The sequence below is a fragment of the Vicugna pacos genome, chromosome 1 (genome assembly GCF_048564905.1).
Source record: "Vicugna pacos chromosome 1, VicPac4, whole genome shotgun sequence".
NCBI classification, from domain to species: domain Eukaryota; kingdom Metazoa; phylum Chordata; class Mammalia; order Artiodactyla; family Camelidae; genus Vicugna; species Vicugna pacos.
Window position 1 is genome coordinate 91,112,790 of NC_132987.1, and position 26,764 is coordinate 91,139,553.

The following is a 26,764-nucleotide window of genomic DNA, read 5'->3' on the forward strand; positions in this document are numbered from 1 at the left end:
TATTTTATGTATAGTAGTTTGTATCTGTTAATCCCATATTCCTAATTTATCCCACTCTCGTCCTTCCCTCTGGTAACCATAAGTTTTTCATGTCTGTGAGTCTATTTCTGTTTGTATATAAATTCATTTGTATTATTTTTTAGATTTCACATATAGGTGATATCATACAGTTTTTGTCTTTCTCTAACTTACTTCACTAAGTATAACATTCTCCAAGTCCATCCATATTGAGCATCTTTTTATGTACCTGTTGGCCATCTGTATATTTATCTATTTTTGGAAAAATGTCTATTTAGGTCTTCTGCCCAGCTTTTGATTGGGCTGTTTGTTGTTTCGATACTGAGTTGTATGAGCTGTTTGTGTATTTTAGATATTAACCTCCTGTCAATAGCATTGTTTGTATTATTTTTCTGCCATTCCATAGGTAGTCTTTTCATTTTTTTTGATAGTTTCCTTTGCTGAATGAAAGCTTTCAAGTTTGATTAGATTCCATTTGTTTATTTTTGCTTTGAATTTTTTTTTGCCTGAGAGACTAATCTAAGAAAATACTGCTATGATTTATGTTAGAGTATTTTACCTGTATTCTCCTCATGGAATTTCATAGTGTCATGTCTTACATTTAAGTCTTTAAACCGTTTTGAGTTTGTTTTTTATATGGTGTGAGGGAGTGTTCTAATTTCATTGATTTACATGTAGCTGTCCAGCTTTCCCCAAACCACTTGTTGAACAGACTGTCTTTTCTCCATTGCATATTCTTGCCTTCGTTGTCTGAGGCTAACTGACCCTAGGTGTGTGCATTTATTTCTGGGCTCTCTATTCTGTTCTATTGTTTCTTTATTTTGAGAAGCTACTGGCCCAGTTCAAACCAAAAGCCCCTGCTCACAGCTGCAAGACTAGCCCCAGACGTTGTAACAATTGGATGTAAGTCTGTCAAAGCCTTGGTTAGTGATTACTCAGGAACTAAGAGGACCTGATTCCACAGACTGAGAGATCAGCATCCATAGGTGAAAATGGCTGGAACAAGTAGGCTGATGATGATTTGGGTTGAATAGCCAATTGAATAAATTTTGTTGCTTGAATAACCAAATTTGTAGTTTATAGTGCATCAATTATCAATACTGTAGGTGAGGAAAAATCCTTAAAAAATAAATTTATCAATCTTCATTTCAGTGTTTATTGTGTATATCCAGACATTTTGGGTCTCTTCAGTACATTATACAGATTGATGATGTGAAGTACTCTTAGCTGATTTTTTTTTTTCTTAAACTAACTGCAGGGGTCATGCTAAATTCTCTTATCACTCTTTTCTCATTCAATAACCCTCCAGGGAAGAAGATTGCAAGACTTCAGACTTCATTTCTAACAACACATAGAAAACACTCATCTTCTCATTTTGTTTCATTCGAATACCAATTTCACAAGCTTTTAATTTTCTGGGGTCTCTGTTTAGTACATTTAAATGCAGATACAGCATAATAGAATTATCATAGCCCAATCTGAGTTACTCATTAACAAATAATATTTATCAAGCCTCTTTAAAATAAGTTTGTATCTGCGGTGACCTTGGTCTTTTATGTTTTCTTTCTATTCTAAATTATTACTTCCAATCATTTCTCTTTATTGTTATAGGTTTGGAATTGAAAAAAAAAAACAGGTTTTTTCAACATTAAAATATCAAAAACACTGCTCTAAATATATATGGTAGATACCCAAGTAAAAGCATGCAGAATGTAAAATGCATCTTGTTAACATCTCAAATGTGTTATGCTTTAATATGTTTTCAAAGGCACTTTTAAAAGTGCCACTGGTAAAAATATAATAAGTAGGAAATGCTCAGTTGAAACTATCAGAGCAAACTGGTCAAAAATGTTGCATAACACTTCAGCAAAAAATTGAATTTCAGCATGCAAACCATGATATTTTATACTTCTAGTTATTAATGAGCACGCTGATATGCTCAAAGGAAACATTAAATAATTGATATTCAACAACAAAAAAACATTTTAGCAAAACTGAAAGGCAGCAATTTTTAAATTAGGCCATGGTCATTAAAGCTAATACACAGTGCTGTATAATTTCTGTTTATCAGTATTATGATCTATTACCTTTAATTTCTTCCTAACAAAAGGAAGACCTCTGTGCATATATTCTATTTTTTAATTTCAGTCTGATTGAATATGTTTTTTAAAAATATGGAAGAGTGTAAACTTCTCTAACATCCCAAATTAATTCTCCAAAAAGAAAAAACAGGGTATGTAGCTTCCTGTGTATTCTCCTAGATCTTTTCCTATATATAATGAACTCTCATACATTTGTGTGTGCACGTTATATTATGTGATCATGCTATAAATCTTATTTTGTGAGGTGATTTTTTTTCACTTACTAAAATTGTCTATATGTGTACTGTGCATTTTTGAGGGTTTTTGTTATTCTATATTTCAATATGTAATTATTTATTCATTTTCCATTTAATTGCTGTTTTAAGTTTTTGCTAATGTTTTACTATGCCCATCATTCATGCTGCAGTGAATACACTTGAAGGCCTTTTTTTCAATTGTGTGTTTTAAGACAAAATTCTTAAGTATATCAACTGAATAATATACACCTTTTTATTGAAATATATATGGCATAATATTGTATAAACTTAAGGTGTTCAACATATTAATTTGATACATTTATATATTGTATATGATTGCCATTGTGGTGATAACTAGCACCTCTATCAAATCACATAGTAATCATTTCTTTTTAACAGCCAGGATAATTAAGTTCTAGTTTCTTAGAAAGCTTGGTAATTATAATACAGTATTGTTGTCTATAGTCATTATACTGTGTATTCAATAGGGCTTATTTACTATTTCTTGCAAATTTGTACCCTTAAACAACATTTCTCCTGTCCCCCCACCCCCTGGTTACTACCATTTTACTCTAATTTTACCAGTTTGGCTTTGCTTTGTATTTCACACATAAGTGATACCATACAGTTCTTGTCTTTCTCTGTCCCATTTGTCTCACTATTAGAATAATGTGATCAGGGCCCATCCACGTTGTCACAGATGGCAGGGTGTCCTTCCTTCTCATGGCTGATAGTACTTACTGTATTTATATTACATCTTCTTTACCCATTCACCCTTTGACTAATAGGTGTTTGCATGCCTTGGCTATGGTGTATAGTGCTGCAATAAAAACACGGCAGTGCATATATCCCTTCAATATTCTGTTTTCATTTACTCTGGGTGTATACCAAAGATGTGGAATTGCTGGATCACATGGTAGGTTATTATTTTTTTAAGAATCTCCATATTTTTTCCATAGTGGCTGAACTAATTTATGTTCTGACCAACAGTGTACAAGGGTTCCATTGTCTCCACATCCTCACCAACACTATCTTTTTGATAATATTCATTCTGACAAAAGTGAGGTGGTATCTCATTGTGGTTTTGATTTATTTTTCCCAGATTAGTGATACTGAACACCTTTTCACTTAACTGTTGGTTATCTGGATGTCATCTTTGGAGCAATATCTAATTTTTCTGTGTATTTTTTAATCTGTTTGTATTTTGTTGTTATTGTTGAGTTGTATGAGTTCCTTACATATTTTGGGTATTAACACTGTATCTGATAATACGGCTTGCAAATATTTTCTCCCATTCTGTAGGATGCCTTTCCAGTTTGCTAATTGTCTCTCTTGCTGTGCTGAAGCTTCTGTTTGATATAATCCCATTTGCTGATTTTTGCTTTTGTTGTTTGTGCTTTTGGTGACATATCGAAAATGTCAAGGAACTTACCACCTATGTTTTCTTCTAGGAGTTTTATGGTATCTGGTTTCATGTGTTAAATCTTTGATCCTTTTGAATTAATTCGTGTGAGTGGTGTAATATAGGGGGTCCAGTTTCACTGTTGTGTGTGTGTTTATCCAGTTTTCTCAATACCATTTTTTGAAGAGACTATTTTTCCCCCATTGGGTGCTCTTGGCTCCTTTGCCCAATATTAGCTGACTTTATATACAGGGATTTAATTCTGGCCTCTCTACTCTGTTCCATTAATTTGCTAGTACACTACTGTTATTATTACTATAGCTTTTTAGTATATTTTGAAATCAAGAAATGTGATTCATTTGGCTTTGTTCTTTCTCATGCTTGCTCTGGCAGTTTTTTGTGGCTTTATACAAAGTTTAGAATTGTTTTTTCTATTTCTCTTTCTATGAAGAATGACACTGAAATTTTGATGGGGTCTATGTTGCATCTATAGATGATTTTGGGTTGTAGTATACTCTAACAATATTCTTCAAATTCATGAATGTGAGATGTCTTCCCATTTTTTTATGTCTTCTACAGTTTCTTTCAGCACGTCTTCTAGTTTTCATTGTACAGATCTTTTACTTCCTTGGTTAAATTTATTCCTAGGCATTCTTTTTGTTGTTGCTGCTAGTATAAACAGGATAGTTTTCTTTATTTGTTTCAGATGCTTCATTATTAGTGTATAAAAATGCAACTGACTTATGTATGTTGATGTTATATCCTGCAACTTTACTGAAATTGATTAGTTCCAATAGTGTTTTGGTGTACTTTTTGGGATCTGTATATACAAAATCATGTCATCTACAAATAGTGACAGTTTTACTTCTTCCTTTCCAATTTGGATGTGTTTTATTTATTTATTTTCTTTCCTAATTGCTCTAGCTAGGATTTCCAAAACTATATTGAATAATAGTGGTAGAGTGGGTATTCTTGTCTTGTTCCTGATCTTAAGAGGAAAAGCTTTCAATTTTTCTCCATTGATTATAATGTTAGTTGTGGGTTTGTCATATATGACCTTTATTATGTTGAGATATATTTCTTCCATGCTCAATCTGTTGAGGGTTTTTATAATGAAAGTATGTTATGTTGTATTTTGTCTAGTGATTTTCTGCATCTATTGTGATAATCATGTGATTATTTGATATTTGATTTTCATCTTTCATTTTAGAAATTTGATGTACAACATTAATTCTTTTGAGTGTATTGACCCATCTTTGCATCCCAGGTATAAATTTCACTTGACCATAGTGTATAATCCTTTTAAAGTGTTTTTGAATTCAGTTTGCTAAAATTCTGTTCAGAATTTTTGCTTCTATATTCAGCAGGGATATTGGCCTATAGTTTTCTTTTCTTGTCTGGATAAGACTGACCTTTTAGAATGAATTTGGAAGTGTTCCCTCCTTCTTAATTTTTGGGGAGAGTTTGAGAAGAACTGGTGTTAAGTCTTAAATGTTTGGTAGAATTTACCAATGAAGCCATCTGGTCCTTGGGTTTTTTCTGTGTTGGGAGGTTTTTTTAATACCGATTCAGTCTCTTTACTTGTCATGGTTTGTTCAGATTTTTTATTTCTTCCTGACTCAGTCTTGGTAGGTTTTCCATTTCTAGGAATTTATCTGTTTCTTCTAGGTTATCTAATCTGTTGATAAATAATTGTTCAGTCATCTCTTATGATCCTAGGTATTTCTATAAAATCAGTTGTAATATCTCCTATTTAATTTTTAACTTTGAGTATTCTTTTTTATTCTTGGTTTAGCTGAAGTTTATAGATATTTAATATCTTTTCAAAAAATAGCTATACTTTCAGTAATTCTTTCTGTTGTTTCCCTGTTTCGATTTTATGTATTTCCACTTTGATCTTTATTATTTCCTTCTGCTAACTTTGGACTGAATTTGTCCTTTTTTTTCTAGGTCCCTGCAGTCTAAAAGTTCTGGGGTTTTTTGAGTTTTTTTAAAAAAATTAATGTAGGCATTTATATTTTCCTCTATAAACTGCTTCTGCAGCATCCCATAAGATTTGATATATTTCCATTTTTATTTGTTTTCAGATGTTTTCATTTTGATTTCTTTTTGTTGATTTGCAGTTTCATATTATGTGATCAGAAAAGATGGTTGGTATGATTTCAATCTTAATTTGCTAAGATTTATTTTGTGTCCTCTCGTAGGATCTATCCTGAAGAAAGTTCCATGCTCACTTGAGAATGTTTATTCTGCTGCTGATGGAATATTCTGTATGTGTCCATTAAGTCCATTTGGTCTAAACTGTGGTTCAATTCCAATGTTTCTTTGTGGATTTTTTATGTGAATTAATTATCTATTGTGGACAGGGGTACTGAAGTCCCCTACTATTACCATATTGTCTATTTTTCCTTTCAGATCTGTTAGTTCTGCTTAATATATTTAGGTACTCTAATGTTGAGTGTGTGTGTATTTTCATGATTTTAATCTTCTTGATTTTTTGGTCTCTTTATCAACGAACTTTTATGCTCTTGTTACCCTTTTTGGCTTGATGTCTATTTTATCCCCCAGTGTAAGTATGGCTATCCCCACTTTAGAAGAAAAAAATTCTCCTTGCACCACTACCTCCTGCTGTCTCTTCACTTTGATCCTATTTGAGTCTTTAGAGCTGAAATGAGTGTCCTTAGGCAACGTATTGTTAGGTCTTGCCTTTTTAATCCAGCCAGCCATTCTGTGCCTTGTGATTGGTAAATTTAACCCATTAGAGTGATTATTGATGTGTAAGGACTTTCTAATGCCATCTTATCCTTTGCCTTTGGGTTGATTTCAATCTCCATTGCTTCTTTTTCCCTGTTTTTGACTACCTTTATAAATTGGTATTTTCCATAGGGGTATGCCCTATCTTCCCCATTTTTATGTTTTGTGAATCTCTTCTAGATTTTTGCTTTGAGGTTACCATGAAGCTCTCTTAAAACAGCTCACAGATAAAACAGTCCATTTTAAGCTGATAGCAACTTATTGTTTGCGCATAAAGGATTCATACTTATATTCCTCCCCTTTCATATTTTTGATGTCACCATTTGTTTTTTATGCTGTGTATATGTTAACAAATTATAGTAGCTATAGTTATTTTCAATACTCTTTTAAATTTTATACTATAGTTAAGTGGTTAACACACTACTGTAATATAGTTTTCTAATTCTGATTGTTTCTTTTTCACCTGTACCAAAGTGTTGTATATTTTGAAATAATTGTGTCATTGGTTAGTGTATTTTTATTTCAGCTTGAAGAACTCCTTTCAGCATTTCTTGCAAGGCAGGTGTAGTGGTAAACTCCCTCAGCTTTCTGTCATTTGTCTGACAAAGTCTTTACTTCCCCTTCATATCTAAAGGATAACTTTGCCAGATAAAAATTGCTAGCCAAAAATACTTGATCTTTCCACACTTTGAATATGTCATTCTACTCTCTTCTAGTCTGTAGTTTCTGCAGAGAAATTTACTGTTAACCCAATGATGGTTCCTTTGTAGATTACTTATAACCCCCACCCCAACCCTGGCTGCCTTTGAGTCTTTATCATTGTTTTTTATAGCTTTACTATAATGTGTCTTGGAAAAGGTCTTTTTTGCAATGTTTTATAAGCTTCATGGATTGTATGTCAAGTTCCTTTTCCAGGTTTGGAAAGTTCTCAGCCATTATTTTTTAAAATAAACTCTATGCCTTCTTCTCCCTCTGTTCTTCTGGTGCACTAATTATTTTATATTTGCTTTTCTGGTTGAACTGGATAGCTCTTGCAGGGTTTATTTTTAAAAACCTTAGTTCTCTCTCCACTTCTAAATTACTTCTATATTCCTACCCTCTGGGTCATTTACTCTTTCTTTCATCTACTCTGCCCTGTTGCCAGTGCTTTCTATGGTATTCTTCATCTTATTTATTGAATTGTTCAGCTTCAGAATTTGTTTCTTTTGTATAATTTTGATTTCTTTGATTAAAAAAAAACTTATTTTATTGACTTTAATTTTGAGTTCATTGAATTGCCTGAGTTTCCTTGTAGTTCATTGGATTTCTTCACAATAGCTATTTCAAATTCTTTATCAGATCACACTATTCCATTCCATTTCTGATGAATATAATTTTCTTTTTGTGATACCATACCTCCTTGATTTTTTTCATAGTATTTGAATATATGCAATTCTGCTTTCACATTTGAAATAGAAAACACCCTTTTCAATTAAGGTAATTTTTTTAATTGAAGGATATTTAATTACAAAATAAGTTACAGGTATACAATATAGTGACTCAATTATTAGAGATTTGGCTATATTACCTGTGTTGTACAAAGCACACTTGTAGCTTACTTAAAACATAAAATTCTACCTCTTAATCCCCTATCCCTACATTGCCCTCCTCCCTTCCCTCTCCCCACTGGTAACCATTAATTTGTACTCTATATTTGTGGGTTTTCTTTGTTTAATTCACTATTTTGTGTTTTACACATTGCATATATAAGTGAAATCATCCAGTATTTCTTTCTTCACTTAGTATAATACTGTCCAAGTCCATCCAAGTTGGATGATGCACATGGCAAAATTTCATTCTTTTACAGGGCTGAGTAGTAGTATACATTATATATATATTACTCATTATATATATGTATGTATATATACCACATCTTATTTATCCAGTCATCTGTTGATGGACACTTAGGTTGTTTCCATATCTTGGCTATTGTAAATAGTGCTGCCATGAACATTGAGGTGCATGTACCTTTTTGAATTAGTCTTTCTGTTGTTTTGGGGTATACACTCAGGGCTGGAACTGCTGGGTCATATTATTGAAAAGCCTCCGTACTGTTTTCCACAGTAGCTACACCAATTTACATTCCAGCCAACAATGTACAAGGGCTCCCTTTTCTCTACATCCTCACAAGTATTTTTGTCTTATTTTCATGTACCTATTTGCCATCTCCATTTCCTCTTTGTGAAAATGTCTATTCAGTTGAGTTGTCTTTTCATTTTGTCTATAGTTTCTTTTGCTGTGCAAAAGGTTTTATGTTTAATTAGGTCCCATTTGTGTATTTTTCCTTTTATTTCCTTTGCTTTAGGAGATGTATCCAAAAAAATACTGCTATGAATTATGTCAAAGGGTGTTCTGCCTGGGTTCCCCCTAAGTTTTATGGTATCTGGTCTTATATTTGGGTTTTTAATCCATTAATTTATTTTTGTATATGGTGGTAGAGTGTATTCTATTCTAATTTCATTCTTTTACATGTAGCTGTTCAGTTTTGCCAGCTTCAATTACTGAAGAGACTGTCTTTTTCTCCATTGTATATTCTTGCCTTGCCTTTTTTTTTTGTAGCTGAATTTACCATAAGTGCATGAGTTTACTTCTGGGTGCCCTATCCACTGAGCTTTGTGTTTTTGTGTCAGTACCATTCTGTTTAGATTACTGTAGCTTTATAGTCTGAAATCAGGGAGCATGATTCCTCCAGCTGAGTTCTTCTTTCTCAAGATTATTTTGTTGGGAGTCTTTTGTGTTTCCATACAATTTTTAAAATTATTTGTTGTAGTTCTGAAAAAAAAAAAAGTCATCGGTCTTGGTAGATTGCATTGACCTGTATAGACTGCCTTGGGTAGTATGGCCATTTTAACAACATTAGTTCTTCCAATGAACTAATGGTGTATCTTTCCATATGTTTGTGTCATCGTCAGTTTCTTTCATCAGTATCTTAACAGTTTTCCAAATTCCAGTTTATTTTTAGTTTAGATATTACAATTGAGTAAACTATAAGAAAACTCCCTTTTGTATTCTCTAAGTGGCACTACAGCTGATTTGTCTAGGCAGAGCTGGCTCCCATGGCTGCTCTCAGAATGTGCACAAGTTGCTAGCAGTGGAGTAGGGAGAGGTAGGCTTTGCAATTAAGGATTTGGTGGTACCCACAGCTAGTGGGGCACACCCAGAGGTCTCTGGCTGGACCTCCTGCTGAGGTATTAAAGCAGACAGCAGGAAACTTATTCCTTCAATACTCTTTGATATTCTTGTCAGCCTGCTTCCCTTTTCTCTTCTTCCACCCAGTCACAGAGATCCTGCCAGAGAAGTCTGGGTGCTGCTTTCCATCTCTTTTGCCAAAGGGGTCACCACTGATGCCACCAGAAGTCCAGCACCTTGCAGTGTAACCCCATACAGGGGCTGCCTTTAGTGAATTTGTCTCTCTCCTCTGCCCCACATTAAATGCATGATGGCAGGCAGATCTCTCATCACACAGGATGGCCCTCCACAAATTCTCTATTGTATACAGGCGTCCACCCTGTCTTATATTCTCCCAGTTCCTTCTCCCCTCTGAGAGAGAGCATCAAAAAACAGTGACTAGGGAGGGGCAGGCTCATTGATTCCCTTGGATCTGCCCACTGTTGGATGCACAGGTAGATAGAAACCTCCCAGGGGTCCTGTTTTATAGTGTGCACAGGCCCTTGTGTTTGGTTATGGATGCCCAATTAGTTTATTAAAGGGGAGAAAAATGACTTTTTTTCCATCATAATGCAATAATGCTAATGTCACTCTCCAATAATATACACTTGTGATAGACACTTCCAAGTTGCATTTCCCAAAGCCTGAAATCAACTGAAAACAGTATATAATGGTATCTTCTCTGTTAGGTATGGTAAACATTTTCCTTGTGTCTGTTAGTCATTTGTATTTGCTGATTTAATTTGCCTATTTGTTTCTTGAATTATGTGTTCAAAGGATTAACCCTTTGTCACAAATATTTTCTCACATTTGATCAATTTTAACTTTGCTAATTGTATATTTTGCAATCAAGAAATTTTCCTTCTATATACTCATCTTTATTATCCTCTGGTAAACCCATATGTTTAGCTCATCACTGCATCTTTTTACTTTAATTCTGACTATGTACTGCCTCAAAGTCTTACAGTTTCAATCTAAACGATAAGCAAACATGTGTCATTTATATAGTGTCTTTTGTACTCTCTTTGGGCTTCAGTTTCTTCACCTATAAAATAAGTGACTAACACTTGCATGAGCAAAATGTCCTTTCTATTTCTGACATCTCAGCCATCTATACACAAGAAATATGTTCTGTTAAGAGAAATTATACAAGTAAAAATATAGTAGAGAATCTTAATGGTCAAGGAAGACTAAAGAAAGATAATATTCAAATAGAAATGAAAACTGATGTGCTATTTGGTTAATGGGAGCTGGAAAATTATTTTTATGATCACAAATCCACATTGGTTTTTCTAATATTTTTTCAGTCCGTCAAAAAAAAAAAAAACTCAGACATGCTTAAAGTGTAACAACAATAACAAAAATATCTGTATTTATCACTAGTTGAGTAACCTGGAAGGGGAGCAGGCTCAAAAATGCTGCTCTAGTCTCCTTTGGAGTAACTGAAGTTCTGATGGAGACTTCTTGGAAGGATGTACTGATTGGGGGGGAAATGTTTGGAAGTTTGCATACAGATACAAGATGCGTATTCATGAAGAAAACTTCAGAAAAAGGAAACAAGTTTAAGAGTTCTCTTCTGGAACAACTCAGCACATTGATGCTATGTATGAACATGAGGGACAATCCAAAAAAGGAAAGAAAGCCTACCCACCCCAACCTATGCTTTTTAGAGGTTCTTTTTAAGTCACAGCATTGATTGCATCTGTGGGGAACTTCAGCTCAAGGGGTGGCCAAAGGAAGACTAGATGATAAACAGTAAGTCAAAGCAAGAATTGTAACATGTCTGATTCAGGAATGATCACCTAGTCTCTCAAATATATGAGAAGGAGATGGCTTTAAGAATGAATCTTCTAAATTACACTCAGCATCAAAATATATTTGTAATTACGTTATAAAGTAAATTATATTTCAAGTTTTTTTAAATAAAATTATGATCAATTAAGTACATACTCACTTCCCTATCTGTCTAGCACTGCTGATGTAGAATCCCCTGTTTCTTGGACCTTATACTTTTAAGGAGGAGAAACACATAAAAGTTAATAAATCAATTAACACTCAAAATAAGTTCAGAAAGTGATAAATCACTGAGGAGAGTAGCTGGTACAAGGTGAGACAGAGACACAGGTAATGGAACAGAGGAGGAGGAAAGGTCTTAGAGAGTGATACTTGATAGGAGACATGAAAGGAGAAGGGACTATAAGGGGACAATCAAAGGAAGATTGTTTCAGGCAGAGGGAACAAATACTCCAAGAGCCTTAAGCGGAAATGAATTTATCACGTTCAACAGAGCGGAAATAAGGAGTGTGTGTGCTGGGGGCTCTAGTGCAGTGAAAAACAAAGAAGTATAAAAGGAGGGTGAAGAGTAGATTGGTAGTTAAATGATGATGTAAAGCAGTGGTTATCAAACTTAAGCAAGCCTGGAGAACTTGTAAGAAACAAAAACCATAACAAACCAGATTGCCAACGTCCTATTTTAGGTCTTCTAGTTCAGGAGGTCTGATATAGGGCCTCAGATTTTCATTCTTAGTGAGTTACCAGGTGAGGCTGATGCTTCTGGTCTGAAGACCCAGTTCCTGAACTAACAGTGTAGATCTCTGAATAAAAGACAAGAAATTTGGATTAACTGTACTGTTCCTAAGTATAATGAAAAGTCATTAGGGAATTTGAAGCAATTGACTGGAGGAAACATGCTCAACCTATGTGTATCTTTGAATCTAAAGTGTGTCTTCTGTGCAATGCATATAGTTAGATCTTGTGTTTTTTTTCTTTTTTTTAACCAGTTGGACAACCTCTGCCTTTTGATTGGATTGTTTTATTAATTCATATGTTATTGATGTAGTTGGATTTAGGTCTGCCATCATGCTTTTTTGTTCTATGTCTCATTCCTAATTTGTTCCTCTTTTCCTCCTTTACTAAGTTCTATTAAGTGGATATTTTCTAGAGTAATACTTTAATTTCTGTAATAATTCCTGTGTTTATTTTCTTAGTAGTTGCTTTAAGGTCTAAAAAGTATGGTATACTAAATTAAATGACAGAACCTGCTACAGAAAATAAAATAATCCTCAAATTCTTTTTACTCACATAACTTAATATGGATTTTTATCTGGCAGCACTTAATGCAGTGATTCAGGAATGTAGATTTCTTCCATCTCCTGGCTCCTCTATCTACAGGGCTTCATAATCCTTTAGTTTTAGCCAATGGATAAGAAAAGATAGATTGAGGCAAGTCCACTTGCCTCTAAGCCACCTGGGCTCAGAAGTAATGCTGAGCACTTAGACACATAACCCACAGAAATAAATGATCACATCTCTTCCCCATCTGCTAATGCAAGAAATTTTAAAATATAGTACCAGACCGGGCAGTCAAAGCACCATCTCTGCATGGTAAGAGTCTCTGAATCTTCAGTGCAGTGGTTCCTGCTGTATGAGGATTCAGGCTAGGAAAATACTCTGCATCCTAAGTCATCAAATTCAACCAGCCTAGATTATCAGAGAGGTAGAGAACAGACTGAAAATGTGTTATGGAGCTAGAATCAATAGATTTGCTGTAAGGATATGAGCAACACTGTAGATCATAATCTTATTTACTGACATAAAAAAAAGGAGGTTTGAAGAAGAAAGAATCAATGTGTTTTTGACGTACTAATTCTGAGGTGTTAATTAGATATCCAATTGAAAACATAAAGCATGTATTCGGTTATAGGTATCTTGAGTTCAGTGATAGGTAGAGTATAGGCACATACACTTGGAAATCAAGAGCATAGAGATTGTATTTAAAAGCCATAAACAGGATTTTCTAGGGGAAATGTACAGATAAAAAAAGAGAAGACAAGAACTGAGCCCCACTGGCTAACCGATATCTGGGAGATAGAAAAGATTGAGGAAGTAAAAGAGACTAAGAAGCAGCTGACCCTGTAGTAGAGGGAACACCTTAAATAAGTGTTGTCATGGAACCCAAGAGAAGATAGCATTACTAGAAGAGTCATGGACTGTGCCAAATATTTCCGACTCTTGAAATAAGATAAACAATGTCACCAAGGTCATTTGGGACCTGTTATTTCACTTGGTCCAGGTGTTACACCTGCTTTTAACAAATAGAATGGGCAAGAAGTAATGCTACAGGCTCTCCAAAGATGATTCTGGCCTCTAGCCTTCATGTTCCATACATTAGGGAGAAGTGACAAGCCTTCCTTGCAGTACTGTTTCCACATTCAAGACCCTCAGGATCTGTAACATAATAAACAGCTGTTTTACTCCATTAAGTTAAGTTTTGTGGTGCTATGTTTTGCAGACATAGTAACTAGAGTATAGAACTAGAATTCAAGGAATAACCAAGAGGTAAACAGGGCTGGGGAGAAGGGACAAAGAAGAGCATGTTACTAGAAGATGGTAAAGTGGAGAGGGCTTGGAAGGCCTTTGTCACAACTTTGGCTTTTACTCTGAGATGGAACCCTTTGATAGATTCTGTACAAAAGAGTGGCATGATCTATGACCAAGTATGTATTTGGTTAAAAAAAAAGTATTTTCTGCTGCTTAAGATGGGAAATTTTTGACATTCTTTGTTATAAACCCACCCTGTTGCAATAACTTCTTACTTAGTAGTAACTTCCTACCTCAGTTTCCTGAGAACATAACTTTGGTAGCAAAGAAGCCATAAAATACAGTAAGCAATTCTGTATTACTTTCACTTCAGTTTTCTTCTTTGAAGGAAGTTATTTACGGAAAACTATTAAGGAAGACATTCACCTAGATGGCATTCTTAGTATTTATCTCTGTTTCTAATTATGCCAAAAATTGAGTGAATATTCTGGCTATATTACAGATTTTTACCTAAATTAAATATTCAATAAGGAAAACAAATCTTTCAGAATTTCATGGGTCTCTTGAAGTCCAGCTCAAATGTTCTGCTCCAACACTGCATGTCTGCGTGAACAATGCCCAAGCAATTGGTTAAAAATATCGGGAGCATGCTACCCTGAAGTCTGGCTTAGAGATGCTTCTAGTTGGTAATGGTTCATCTGCAAGAGAATATGTTTTTCTCATGAGAAATGGTATACTGTCATATTTGTGGTTTTATCAAAAAGTCTTTTTACCAACTGGATTATTTTTTCAGAGATGACAAAATCTAAAGTTGCCATAACTACAAATATTGACTTTAATGATATTTTCTAAATTACTTGTGTTTCAGTTCTCTTATGAAACTCGTAAAATGAAAGATGGGAAATCTCCTGTAATTAAATGGTGGTAGAGCACATACTTTCCATAAGGTATAAAATATTTTTAATGAAGAGGGATGATCTCAATACAACGTACTCTAACCATGAGGCCTGAAAAGCAGTAAGATTTTAGGGACATGAAATGTTTAATAAAATTTGAATTTCAAGAGACTCTGTTTTTCCCTTTTGATAACAAATTAATTGTACCATCATGCAGCAGTTGGGGAAAAAAAATCCACCCTAAAAATCAAACAGCAAGCACATGACGGCATGTTTGATTTGTGTTCACATTTTTAAATGATAATTACTTTATTTTGATGCTTACTGTACTTAGTGTGGCTAATAATATTGCTCCAAAGAATTTAATTAACTTATAGTAAAAATATGAGTATTTCACAATGTGCATCTATTACATATTTATATCACTGGATACAATCAATAGATTTTTTTCCCACAACTACAGATTTAATCAACACAGTTCAGGAAGTGAAGTCAAAACTCATGATTCCTATCTCTAAATGATACCATGGAGGCTCTACAAATTGTATCACCTGTCTCATCTTTACCACCTATGAGGTTTGATTGCTACAGTTGTTTCCCATAATATTATTTTAATATAACATCAGATGATACATATAAATCAGGTCTTCTCATTAGAGGAAAAGCACCAGAGTAGGTAATAAATTAAATTGTTTCTCTGTTAGGCAGAGAATTTCGTTGTCTGACTTATATTTTTTTTACAGTGTTTTCAGGTTGACCTTAGAAACTTCCAGATGAAAGGTGAATTTTAACATTTTTCCTAAGATTCATTATTCAAATTCACCTCTGGGTTAGCTTGTATAAGGATTATAGGTTGTAATGAAATAATCCCTTGCAGCCAAACCAGTTTCTTAATATGAGACAAATTAATTTCAGAAATGACCTTGAAGATCTAGACCTTGAAGATCTAGACAAAGTTATTACAAAATATTGATTTGTCAAAAAAAAATTGGTATCAGATTAGCTGGGACACATTTACACCACTTAAAGATGTGACTAAAGATCTCCCTGAAAGTACAAGAACTGAGTCCTAATGTAATGCAGTATGAATAAGATAGAGGGCCTTTGGTTTTCTGCCTTCCACAGTTGATGAAGAAAAACTAAACTCGTTTGAAGTAAATTTAGTGGTTATTGACTTGGTTTTATGAAAACAACTGTTCTGTCTACTTTCCCTCCAAGGAGGTTTTACTGAATTTTATTTCTTTTTCATATATTTGGATTGTCTCTAATCAGTGACATCCTTCTCCTTTGTTTTAAACATCAATGCTTCAGCAAGAGAAACCTTTAAGCCAAGTGGAATTAATAGAATTTGAGGTTCATCTTTTCGTTCATCAGTTAAATCTAGTTATTAATTATTTTAGAGTGTATAGCTGCTATTTTACAATATGTAAAACGCATATACATTTATGAATATAATGTATATTACGTGTATAGTTACATCTCAGTACTCTGCCATACTAGATGAAAATAGCAGTACAGATATTAAAACAATTGTGAATGCAATGGAATTACATCTGATGACATGAGAAGCAAAGGGGGAAAGTACAGTGAGAAGGATGAGTAACAATTTGCACCAGAAATGAGGGAAATACTCACTCAAGAGAAACAGAACAACAAGGAGCAAAACATTTACTTAGTTTGTGGGGAATTGATTTTCTATTCTACCACTGCAGCTCCAGCATGAGCATTTTCCCTCACATTAAGTCCAGTTCAATCCACTTTCTTTAAATGATTGATTCTACGTTTCTAACTCCATTCCTGAAAAGCCATAGACCATAATGACAGTTTCAGGAAGGTTTTGAGCTTAATTGGATCAGATCTAAGTAGAAGCTCAATTCATTATCTCATACTGTGAGTGTATTTCATTGCAGTTTGTATCTACTTACTATTGTTGCTCTCCAAATTCAGATTTTCAGGATTTGGGGGGATTGCTGAGCACGGGTTCTTTTACCCTAAAGAAATGGAGATTGGAAAATAAGCCTCAAGAAATACTAAGATAAATGATAGGAGGAGGGGGCAAAGGAGGATGGAGAGCAGGAAAGACTGATGTAGCTCTTAGCTGAAAGGAGCATCAGGAAGTAGATAATTAATAAGGGAAAGAGGAGAGGGGACCTTAGGTAAAGGTTTAGTAATGAGACAATGTGAAGAGAAAGAGGAATAATAATGGAACAGGGTGTTCTGCACCATAATAATTGGTTTAGGGGAAGGGTTTGCAAAGGCCAGAGGAAGATTTAGTTGAGAAAAAAATGAAAGATCAGAGGAAAAGTGAAGAGAACAGAGGAAAAACAGAATTAAGGAAGCTATTTTTCATAACTTCTTTAAGAATATTCTTTGTTCAAAGTCATGTTCAGAATGAATGACTATGTCTATAATAATCCATATAGATTTATGGTTTATAAACTCCTTGGTGGCAAAGAACTTAACAAACCTTTTAATCAACGTGAAATGCAATTAATGCACTTTGTGTAAGATTGGATGGCATGAGATATTTGCTGTAGTAATCTAGATCATGTAGAAGCAGAAGATTGATGGCTGTCAATAAGTAAAGCAAGAAATATAAATCAGTGGCTTCTTTAGTTAAGACAGCAGAGTGCTATAACCATTGACACCTCCATTTGGTTGATTAAAAAGTATGATCACTTTGTATTGTCTCCTTTGCACTGTATATTTTTGCATATGTAAACTTATATCCATACACTCGATGTGAAAAAGTAATGTGAAAACCAAATCTGGTCATCATTCACCATTTACTGGTCAATTATTATATTGAACATAATTCAAATGTTAAAGGAACAATTACGGTCATTTCATTTAACATGAACTTAAATTTGGTCATGATTACAGGCAGAAAAAAAGTACTTTGCTTTAAAATCTAGAGGTAATTAGGGAAGAATTATTTTTAATTAAATAAGTAGGCATATGTTTCTGTAAGGAGATTTGTATGTGTGTTTAAGCAGCTAAAAAAACCGAAAAGAAGGGGCAGCCAGCTCAACAGTAGCCATGTGATAGCACAGGCCGGTAGATGTGAAGACCACCTTAGGAAGAGAAATAACCAGTGGTGTTTAGGAAGGAAATGGCATTACTAACAAGTAGATTTAAGCCATGCAAAGCTGAATAGTAACAGGACCAAGAATGTGGAAGATACATTTGGATATATATACATGACAAGAGACAGAGAGCATACTATTATCAATTTGATACAGCCTCCTAGAATCTATGCAAAGAAGAGATTCTTTCTCTACATAAGTCCTATTCCTCCGTCTCAATACAGAAAACTCTTCTACAGAAAGATTATTGGACAGTTCCATTACTGGGACGCTTTTATAACTATAAGCGAAAAACATTGCATTTTTAAGACTTCACTTTAATTTTACTATATGAACCATGAGAAGGAATAACTAGTTTCTTGTTCAAATAGCAGAAATTTATAATTTTGATGAGAATGATATACATTAACCTCTTTTTCTCAACAAAGTTTCCCTAGTTGTAAATCACATTAACCATAGGCTTTGGCATGCTTTAGTTTGAAATGTTTTTCCTCAAGGTATGTATTAGAATGAAATTCCTTCTAGGAAACACCCTTGTTTTTATGTACTATGCAAACAAACAGAAAAAGACTTTAAATTTTACTTCCTAAGGAGGTTTAGTCATCAATCACTGATGCAAAATGTTATTTGGGACATACGGTCAACTGGTGGAACGGCTTCTGGCAGGGGTTTGGCAAATGCTGAATAAAGAAGCAGCGTGGCTTTCAGTTTTCCACTGTGGGCTTCTGGTAGTTTCAGTTTGAATTTACAGAATATCAGATTCACTCCAACTTGGGTGTAAGTGCAAAATGTAGGCAATCTTTGTATTTTTTGCTATGTTTGTTTGTGTATCAATATAGAAGCAAAAATTACCTGCATATATTGATACATTCATATATCTTTATCTACTTCATCATACCATAAAATTAAATAACAATTAAATTTTTGAGTAAAATAAATTCATAAGCAAATAGCAGGAAGAGCAGAATAGATTCCTCAAGAATCTGTTTACAATAAATGAAAACTTTATAATGAGAGGTAAAAACCTCCATGTTTCAGAAGTGGAATAAGGCATTTAATCTACGCATGGAAAAATATTCATTAAGTGTCTATGTACATGATCCTGAACATCCTATTCTATAAATATGAAACTGTCCCTGCCCTCAAAGAGAGGTCATGGGGAGAGGGCTTAAGAAAAGCACCAGACAGCACATAAGTTTAGTAGGGCAATGCAAGATGGATGCAATAGATGGAGATGAACATTCCAGGCAGAAGGAATAGTCTAAGGAAAGGCAGAGAAGAAAATGGGTGATATGAAGTTGAAAGTAATTAGAGGGCATTGAGTTCTCATGAGTGACAGTGAAGTAAATTCACAAATAAGTTTTCCTTGATGATAGAAGTATTTAAACATAACTATAGTTAATGAATTTCTATTTTTTCTCTTACTGAGAATACTAACTCATATTGCACTTTAACAGAATCACTTCACTTAAATGCTAATTAATACAGAGGGAAAAACCCTCACCCTTTGGTTTAGACTCTTTCTAGTTTAAAAAGAATTGTTATCTCTTGAGTTAATGGTCTCATTAAAAAATACATACATTTTCAGCAAGAGTAAAGCAAGCTCTATATTTAGGTTTAAGTAAAGGATAGATTAAACACACAGAGAAGACTAAGTTTAGAAATAATTTTTTAACTATATAGTGCAGTACAGTCTGTTGTAGTAGTAGTATGGAGTTACTTTTAGAAAAAGTAACTCAACCAGTTTTGTTTAAATCCTTTCATTACTAACAGTAAAAGAAAAAGAATCAATGTAAGTAAAATAGTATGCCTTGAATTCAAAGGTATCTTTTTTTCTTTTTAGGATATTCTTTTACTGCTAAGCAATCTAATAAAATATAGCATCTGAAAAAAATATTAATGAAGCACTTCAAATCTTTTGTAAGGAAATCAGGAAAGAAGGCCTGAGAGGAGGAAGTGAGAGGAAAAAGAAGAGAAAGAGAGGAAGGAAAAAGAAATGAAAGTGAGAGTTTTCATAATAATTTAGCATTTTTATATATGGAAGAAAGATATTCTCCTTGGAAAATTACCTGCTCCAGTGGTTTTAATGGGCATTTTAAAGGAAACTGGTGGTCTTGTTCTCTTCGTAAAAAATTCAAGGCCAGTGAGAAAAAGATACCTTTTCCCATGGAAATGAGCAATTTCATGAACCTTCTAGAGAGCATATGGTCACCACTAATCTAGTGACTTAATCCTCTCCTTTGGGTCTCTTATTCTATTTCAGGTTATCTATCCTTTGCCTCCAGGCAGGACTACAACTAAGCCATGGAAGACAGATGGGTCTCTAGCCTAGTCAAGATTTCTAGGGAAGTCATTTTCACAGCCTCTCAACATAAATCAAAATAACCAGCCCCAGAATCTAGGAGGAATAACAAATTATCCCAAGTAGGCAGAAGTTATTGGTCAAGAAACACAAATTAAATACTTTGCATACTATCTAAGGCTCTTTACAGGTATGGACCTAGGCTTTCTTTTCTTTTCGAAGAGTCTTTGTTATAATCTGTTTAAAGCCTTAAAGTCATAATGGCGATTTCCCCTTTGCCCCAATCAATTCAATCCTCAAAATATTTGAAAACTGTATTTTCTAAATTTAACAATGTGAAATTTTAAAAAGGGAAAACACAGCCCCCACAAAATAAAACTTAAATAAAATATGGGAAAATCCAACCTGCTTAACTTTTAAGCTATCCCATCATTTTGCCTTTTCCCATCATCAGGTTTTACAGCTAGTTTAGCATTTTTATCCTTCACAATTCCCTGTCAACACTGACTTCTTCTGGTGCACTAAACATAAAGATCCATTATTCCCAGGCTTTGCTTTGTAGGCATATACCTTTTATACCACACAGTATCCCCATTCTTTATCATCATGCCTAAATCCAACACATCACAAAAGCCTCACTAAAAATGACTCATGCAAGATGATGCCTCCTTCTACAGACTGAAAACAATGATAGGAGGGTTTATTGAACTATATAATTATTTATTAACTAATTAACAAAGTCCAAGTAGTATGAGAATTATAATGTATAAACTAATTTGTTCCAAAAGACATTCAATGAACTAAGTATTATTAATTATCCCTAATCTAAAAATGGAAAAAAAAAACCAACCTAAGATGGATAGGAATAATAACATTTACCAATAATTTATTTGGCTCTTAGTATGTCTTAGGCACTGTTATAAACATAATTTATATTTTTTCTATTACAGTAAGCTGTTATTTAACAAAATAGATAGATTAGTAGTGAACAAATATTTTCAAAGTAGTGTTTGATTTTTCACTGGTTTGCCATTGTGAAAAGTTCCCTTTAATTTCAGGAAACTTACCAGATCACGATGACAATGAAATTTTCTCCTCAGAGTGAAACAGTGCTCTCTGAAAAAGACGAACAGTGTGGAGCAGTGATTCATACTTAGAACAACTGACTGAATTTTTAGTAAATATTAATATTATATTGAAACAATAAAAGAAGAATGCTGATCTTGGTGGTAAACAGTGTCATGATTCAAGAGGAAGAAAATGAAAAGGGTGGGAGAACTTTTGGAGGCAATGGATATGTTTATGGTATGCATTGTGGTGATGGTTTCATGGATGTCAACTTCTCTCCAAATTCATCAAATTGTGTACATTACATCCATACAGCTCTTTGTGTCTCAGTCATACTTAAAAGTGACTTAAAAAAGATAGCTGTTGAAAAGTCTCATATAATCTCTGTACCTGACTTTATTACCTCTGAACACTATATGTATATTCCCAATTATGCATATGGAATTCCCAGTTATCCAGGTGGAGTTACTATTTAAAAAGGTTAATCTTGGTAAATGATGAATCAATCTCGTTTTTAAAGTTGTACATTCATTATGATTAAACTAATGGACCTGCAAGACCCAGACTGTCTCCCATTCAATTTCAGATTATTACTTTACTATAGTTTAGTAAATTCTTACCAATTATATAACGCTTTTACAGGCCTACAGTGGAAGCTGATTATTGATAATGCAATAAACACAGAACAAGTAATTACCTTTATGGGGGGAAAAAGTCTATCATTTGTTCTTGTCTTCATACAAAAGTTGATGTGTGTATCATTTTCAGTCTTACTCTATTTCAGTTCTCATCCATAACTTATATCCATAGATCTGTAATAAAAAAAATCACTAAAATAAGGACAAATAACAGCAAATAGCTGACACTTAGCAGTATCAGAATTTTTAACCATAGGTAAAAGGTTTATATTCTTGCTGCTGCTATAAAATTTTCTACAGATTTCAGAATAAGTGAGATTTTAGATACAAAAAAACTGTGTTCAAGTGTCAGTTTAACTTGATGTATATTTTGGAAGAAAAAGCACAAGAATTCTTCATGTCCTAGTTCAAATAGATTTTGAACAGATTCTTTATCAAGACTGTTACTGTCTTCATAAAGGAAACAATACAGCTTGTACAACGGTAAGTTTCCAACATTATTTTACAGATTTTTACTTACGTAAGGAAAATTTTTTACGATTTAAAAATGATTCTTTCTTCATACTTGCTATTACCTAAATGATACATGCTCCCCGATATTGCCTCGTTACTAACTGCCTTCTTAATAAATAAACTGTTGTTGAGATAAATAGACATCCACCTCTGATTGATTAGGAAGCATTTTTTCTTCTCCAAAATATCTTAGCAAAATCAAAGAGGAACTCTTTCTTTTATCCAAGCTTTGAGTAAGCAATGTAAACTAACCTTATATTGTAGTAAACCGTTTTCTCTCATTAAGCCCCTGCTAAGAATTCTGTATTAAAAAGAAAAGCCTCACTCTAGGGATGGCTGGATTTCTGCTGAATATGATGCATTTTCTTCCTTGGAAATTGTTTGGGGATTCTTTAAGATAGAAGATCTGTATAAAAGTTATTATTATTGGTTACCTGTCTTGGTTCCTTGGTTCCTATGTTGGCTGTTTCCCAGAGGTAATTTTCATTAGACCTTACACTGTTACACTCTAGACCTTCACCTCTTTTTGTTTGCTTCAGTCGGTACTCTCAGACTCACAAATGTACAGGGAAACAGAGATCTTCCTTTGATTGATTTAGGGAAGCAGGTGCACAATTTTGTGACCTGACTTTTTTTTTCCCTGCAAGTCTTCTCTTTCAAGTCCCTTAATCTGATATAAAGGACATGGTAGTCTCTAATCACACTCTAATCTCTATTGGTCTAAATCCAAATAATTTCCTTCCGCACCCTGCCTGGTTGAGACTTAAATCCCTTATTATTCAATGATCCTATTTTTAAACTCTGCTTAGGAAAGCAGTGGTGACTTTTGATGCTAATCCTATTCAGTCCACTGACTCTATCCCCTTCAGGGAAATGGCCAAGGATTGTAAGGGGGTAAATATATAGCCAGCCGCATAATAAGAAAGAGAGGACAGCTAAGTTAGAATTTTCAAAACTACAGAGGATAATAAAAAAAGAGCTGTTATAGTAAAACCCAAGTGTATTTATTCTGATGAGCTATCTATTCGTTACATTGGAAATAACTAGTTAAGTCCTTTAGTCACAGTTTTTCATAGCCTAGGAGTTCATAGCTGCAGGATTGTAGGATAAGCATTTGATTTTCTATTCAAGGCAACAGCAATGGCAAGTCCTCGGTCAGAGCCTTCAAATGAAAATTGAATCTGACCACATTCCGTGTTCAAATTCTAAATGAGTATGTTAATTAATATGGTAAATAACTCTTAGGTTGTTCTTTCTCAGTTTTCTGTTTGGAAGTTGAAAGTGGCCAAAAAATAATAAATAAAAAGAAGAAAAAAACATACAGCAGAGGAAGCTCTGGGCTGGGTGTCAGGACACCCGGCTTCTCTGTTTTACAGCCCCGTGATGGTCAAACAAGTATATAGAGTGTAGATTCTAAATCAATTTTTAATATAAAGAGAGTGTTCAGATAAAAGATTATGAAGCCACTTTAGTATTAAAAGGCTATGAAGTTGTTGGGAAAGGCATCCTTACACGGACATCCTTTCTACCCCTTCTGGCTGCAGGAGAATGGGTCTTGGGCTTGGGGTACTTCCTTAGCAGGAGATGAGAGCTGCTCAGAGCCAGTGCCAGGCTGATCACCTTGTGGGGGTACAACTTTCCCTGCTGCAGATGCAATGTGTGCTCCTTTGTTCTGCTTCACTGTCTGTATCATGGCACCTGGCCAACCCCACTGCTATGTCTGTCCTCTGTAAGGAGGAATGAAGCCTTTCTACTATAGCACAAGGGTGCATGCAGACCAGCTGTCTGCGTCGACTACCAGGAGGGACCCACTGGCCGTAGGGGACTGAAGTCCACTACAGAAGCTAATCTTGCCCTGTTTCTTCTCTATTTGAGTAAAGCATTGTTCAACCAGTGCTTGATTGCACTGTGTCTCCCTGGAAATTGTGGTGGGAATACTAAAGAGGTGACACGTGGAGAAACAGGTTCCCTCATCCTGTGTATGACGACTCAATACATGGGCCTGCGCCTGCCTCCAAGGTCAACACCAAATTAGACAGAGCAAAGGATTTGAGAAAGGAGGTATGATATAAACCACCAACCAAATAGTTTAGTCCCAGATGAACTCCTGAGCGGCTCATGCACAGGCAGACATAAACACACAGCAAACTTCATAGGTGCACTGACATTGGAGCACTGCCCACAGAAAACGAAACAGAACTTGCCTTCTGAACCCAACCATGTTAACTGCCTTCTAAAGTAGCAACAGCAACTATAACAACACAACAAACACAAAATTCTCCAGAGGATTTGACTAGATCCTCCAGAATCTAGTCAATCTCCAGGATCCCCCAATATAATATTCCAAATGTCCAGGATATAATTCAGAATAACAGTATAGCAAAGTCAGGGGGTAGGGAGACAAAGGAAAAACTGATTAATCATCAAGTAAAAAGAGAAAATATGTCAACTCAAGATTGCCATGACAATGAGATTATCACAGAAAGACCTTATGAGAACTCTTGAGACATAATCCATGAAGGAAGGGTAAACATTCCTCAGTGGGAAGTAGAAAGTTCATAGCAGAAAAATCAAAATCATAGAAAAGATCTAAATAAAATTTTGGAAATTAAATATAAAATACCTGAAATTTCAAAAATGCTAGATGGCCTCAAGTGCAGAATAAGGATGAAAGAAAAATGAATCAGTGAAACTGAACACAGATCAGTAGAAATTTTCTAATACGAAGAGAAAAGATAGAAAAAAATAATCACTGAATTAGCCCTCCCCTTCTATTCAATTTCATGCTGGAAGTCCTAAACAATATAGCAAGGAAATAAAAAGAAATTAGCAAGATAAAGTTTAGAAAAGATGAAATAAACTGTCTGTATTAATAGATTCTATAATTTTCTATAGAATCTCATGGAATCTACACAAAATACTTCTATAACTGATAGGTTAGTTGAGCAAGATGGCAAGAGACAAGACAAAAATCAGTTTTTTTCTAAATAGTAGCACTGATCACTTGGAAATCAAAATTTGCAAGAGCACATACACAAAATAAAGCACTGAGCTATAAATCTAACATAATATGGCCTGAATCTGATAAAAAAAATCAAGAGTTTAAAAAATGGAGAGTTTATACTAAGTTTGTAATTGGAAGACTTACTAGCATTATATCAATACTCTTCAAACTGACCTATAGATCAATATAACTCAAATCAATATTCCAAAAGAATTTTTTATAGATATTAAAAAGATTATTCTAAAATTTATATGGAAAAGAATAGAAGAGTTGAGTAACTCATATTATACAATTCCAAGACTTACTATAAAGCTACAGTAATCAAGACAGTGTGGTATTGCCAAAGAATGCAAATATTGATCAATAGCACAGAAATGTGAGTTCAGAAATAGACCCACCATATACGATTGATTCATTTTCAACAAAGGTAAAAAATCATAATTTAAGGTGAAAGCGTAGTCTTTTGAACAAATGGTACTGGAAAAATTGGATATTCATGGATAAATAATTTAACTTTTACCTATAGCTCAAAATAAACCATAGATTTAAATGTAAAACCTAAAACTTTTAGGAGTAATCATAGGAGAAAAATCATTGTGGCCACATTTTAGGCAAATGTTCTTAGATAGGACACCAAAGCATGCGCCATCTAAAAACACAGATAAAATGAACTTCATCAAAAGAAGCAAATAAGCAACTTTTTAAAATAAGCAACATCATCAAAACTGACAATAAAAATATAGGTCAAGATGCAGAGCAATTAAATTCTAATACATTGCTGATGGGAAGGCAAAACAGTACAGCATCTTTAGAAGGAGTTTAGTAATTTCTTAGAAAGATAAACATATACAAACTACACGACCAGTTAGTATCTACCCAAGAAAACTGATAACCCGCTTGCAAATGTTTATAGCGGTTTTATTTTTAATTGCAACTGGTTAAAAAAAAAAACCTGTGGTACCTCTATATGATGAAACACTACTCAACAATAAAAAGGAATGAACTACTATTGATACATATAACAACACGGATAAACCACAAATGCACAGTAAGCAAAATACACTAGACTAAAAAGACTACAAACAATACAATTCCATTTTTCCACTACCCCGGAAAAGGTATAATTTAAAGAATGAAGAACAGTTCTGTGGTTGTTAGGAATTAAGAATAAGGGGAGTGATCAACTCTAAAAAAGCAACACAAGGAAATGTTTTGGGT

The 26,764-nt window shown here is 34.1% G+C and overlaps 1 protein-coding gene across 1 annotated transcript in view; it reads left to right on the forward strand.

Moving 5' to 3' along the window:
- Positions 1–21,544, forward strand: part of LOC116277674 (uncharacterized) — a 294,446-nt gene extending 272,902 nt beyond the window's left edge. Inside the window, exons 7-8 of the mRNA XM_072970829.1 lie at positions 15,399–15,511; positions 21,382–21,544. The gene's annotated coding sequence lies outside the window, so the exon portion shown is untranslated. The remainder of the gene's footprint in view (positions 1–15,398; positions 15,512–21,381) is intronic.
- Positions 21,545–26,764: the final 5,220 nt, after the last annotated feature.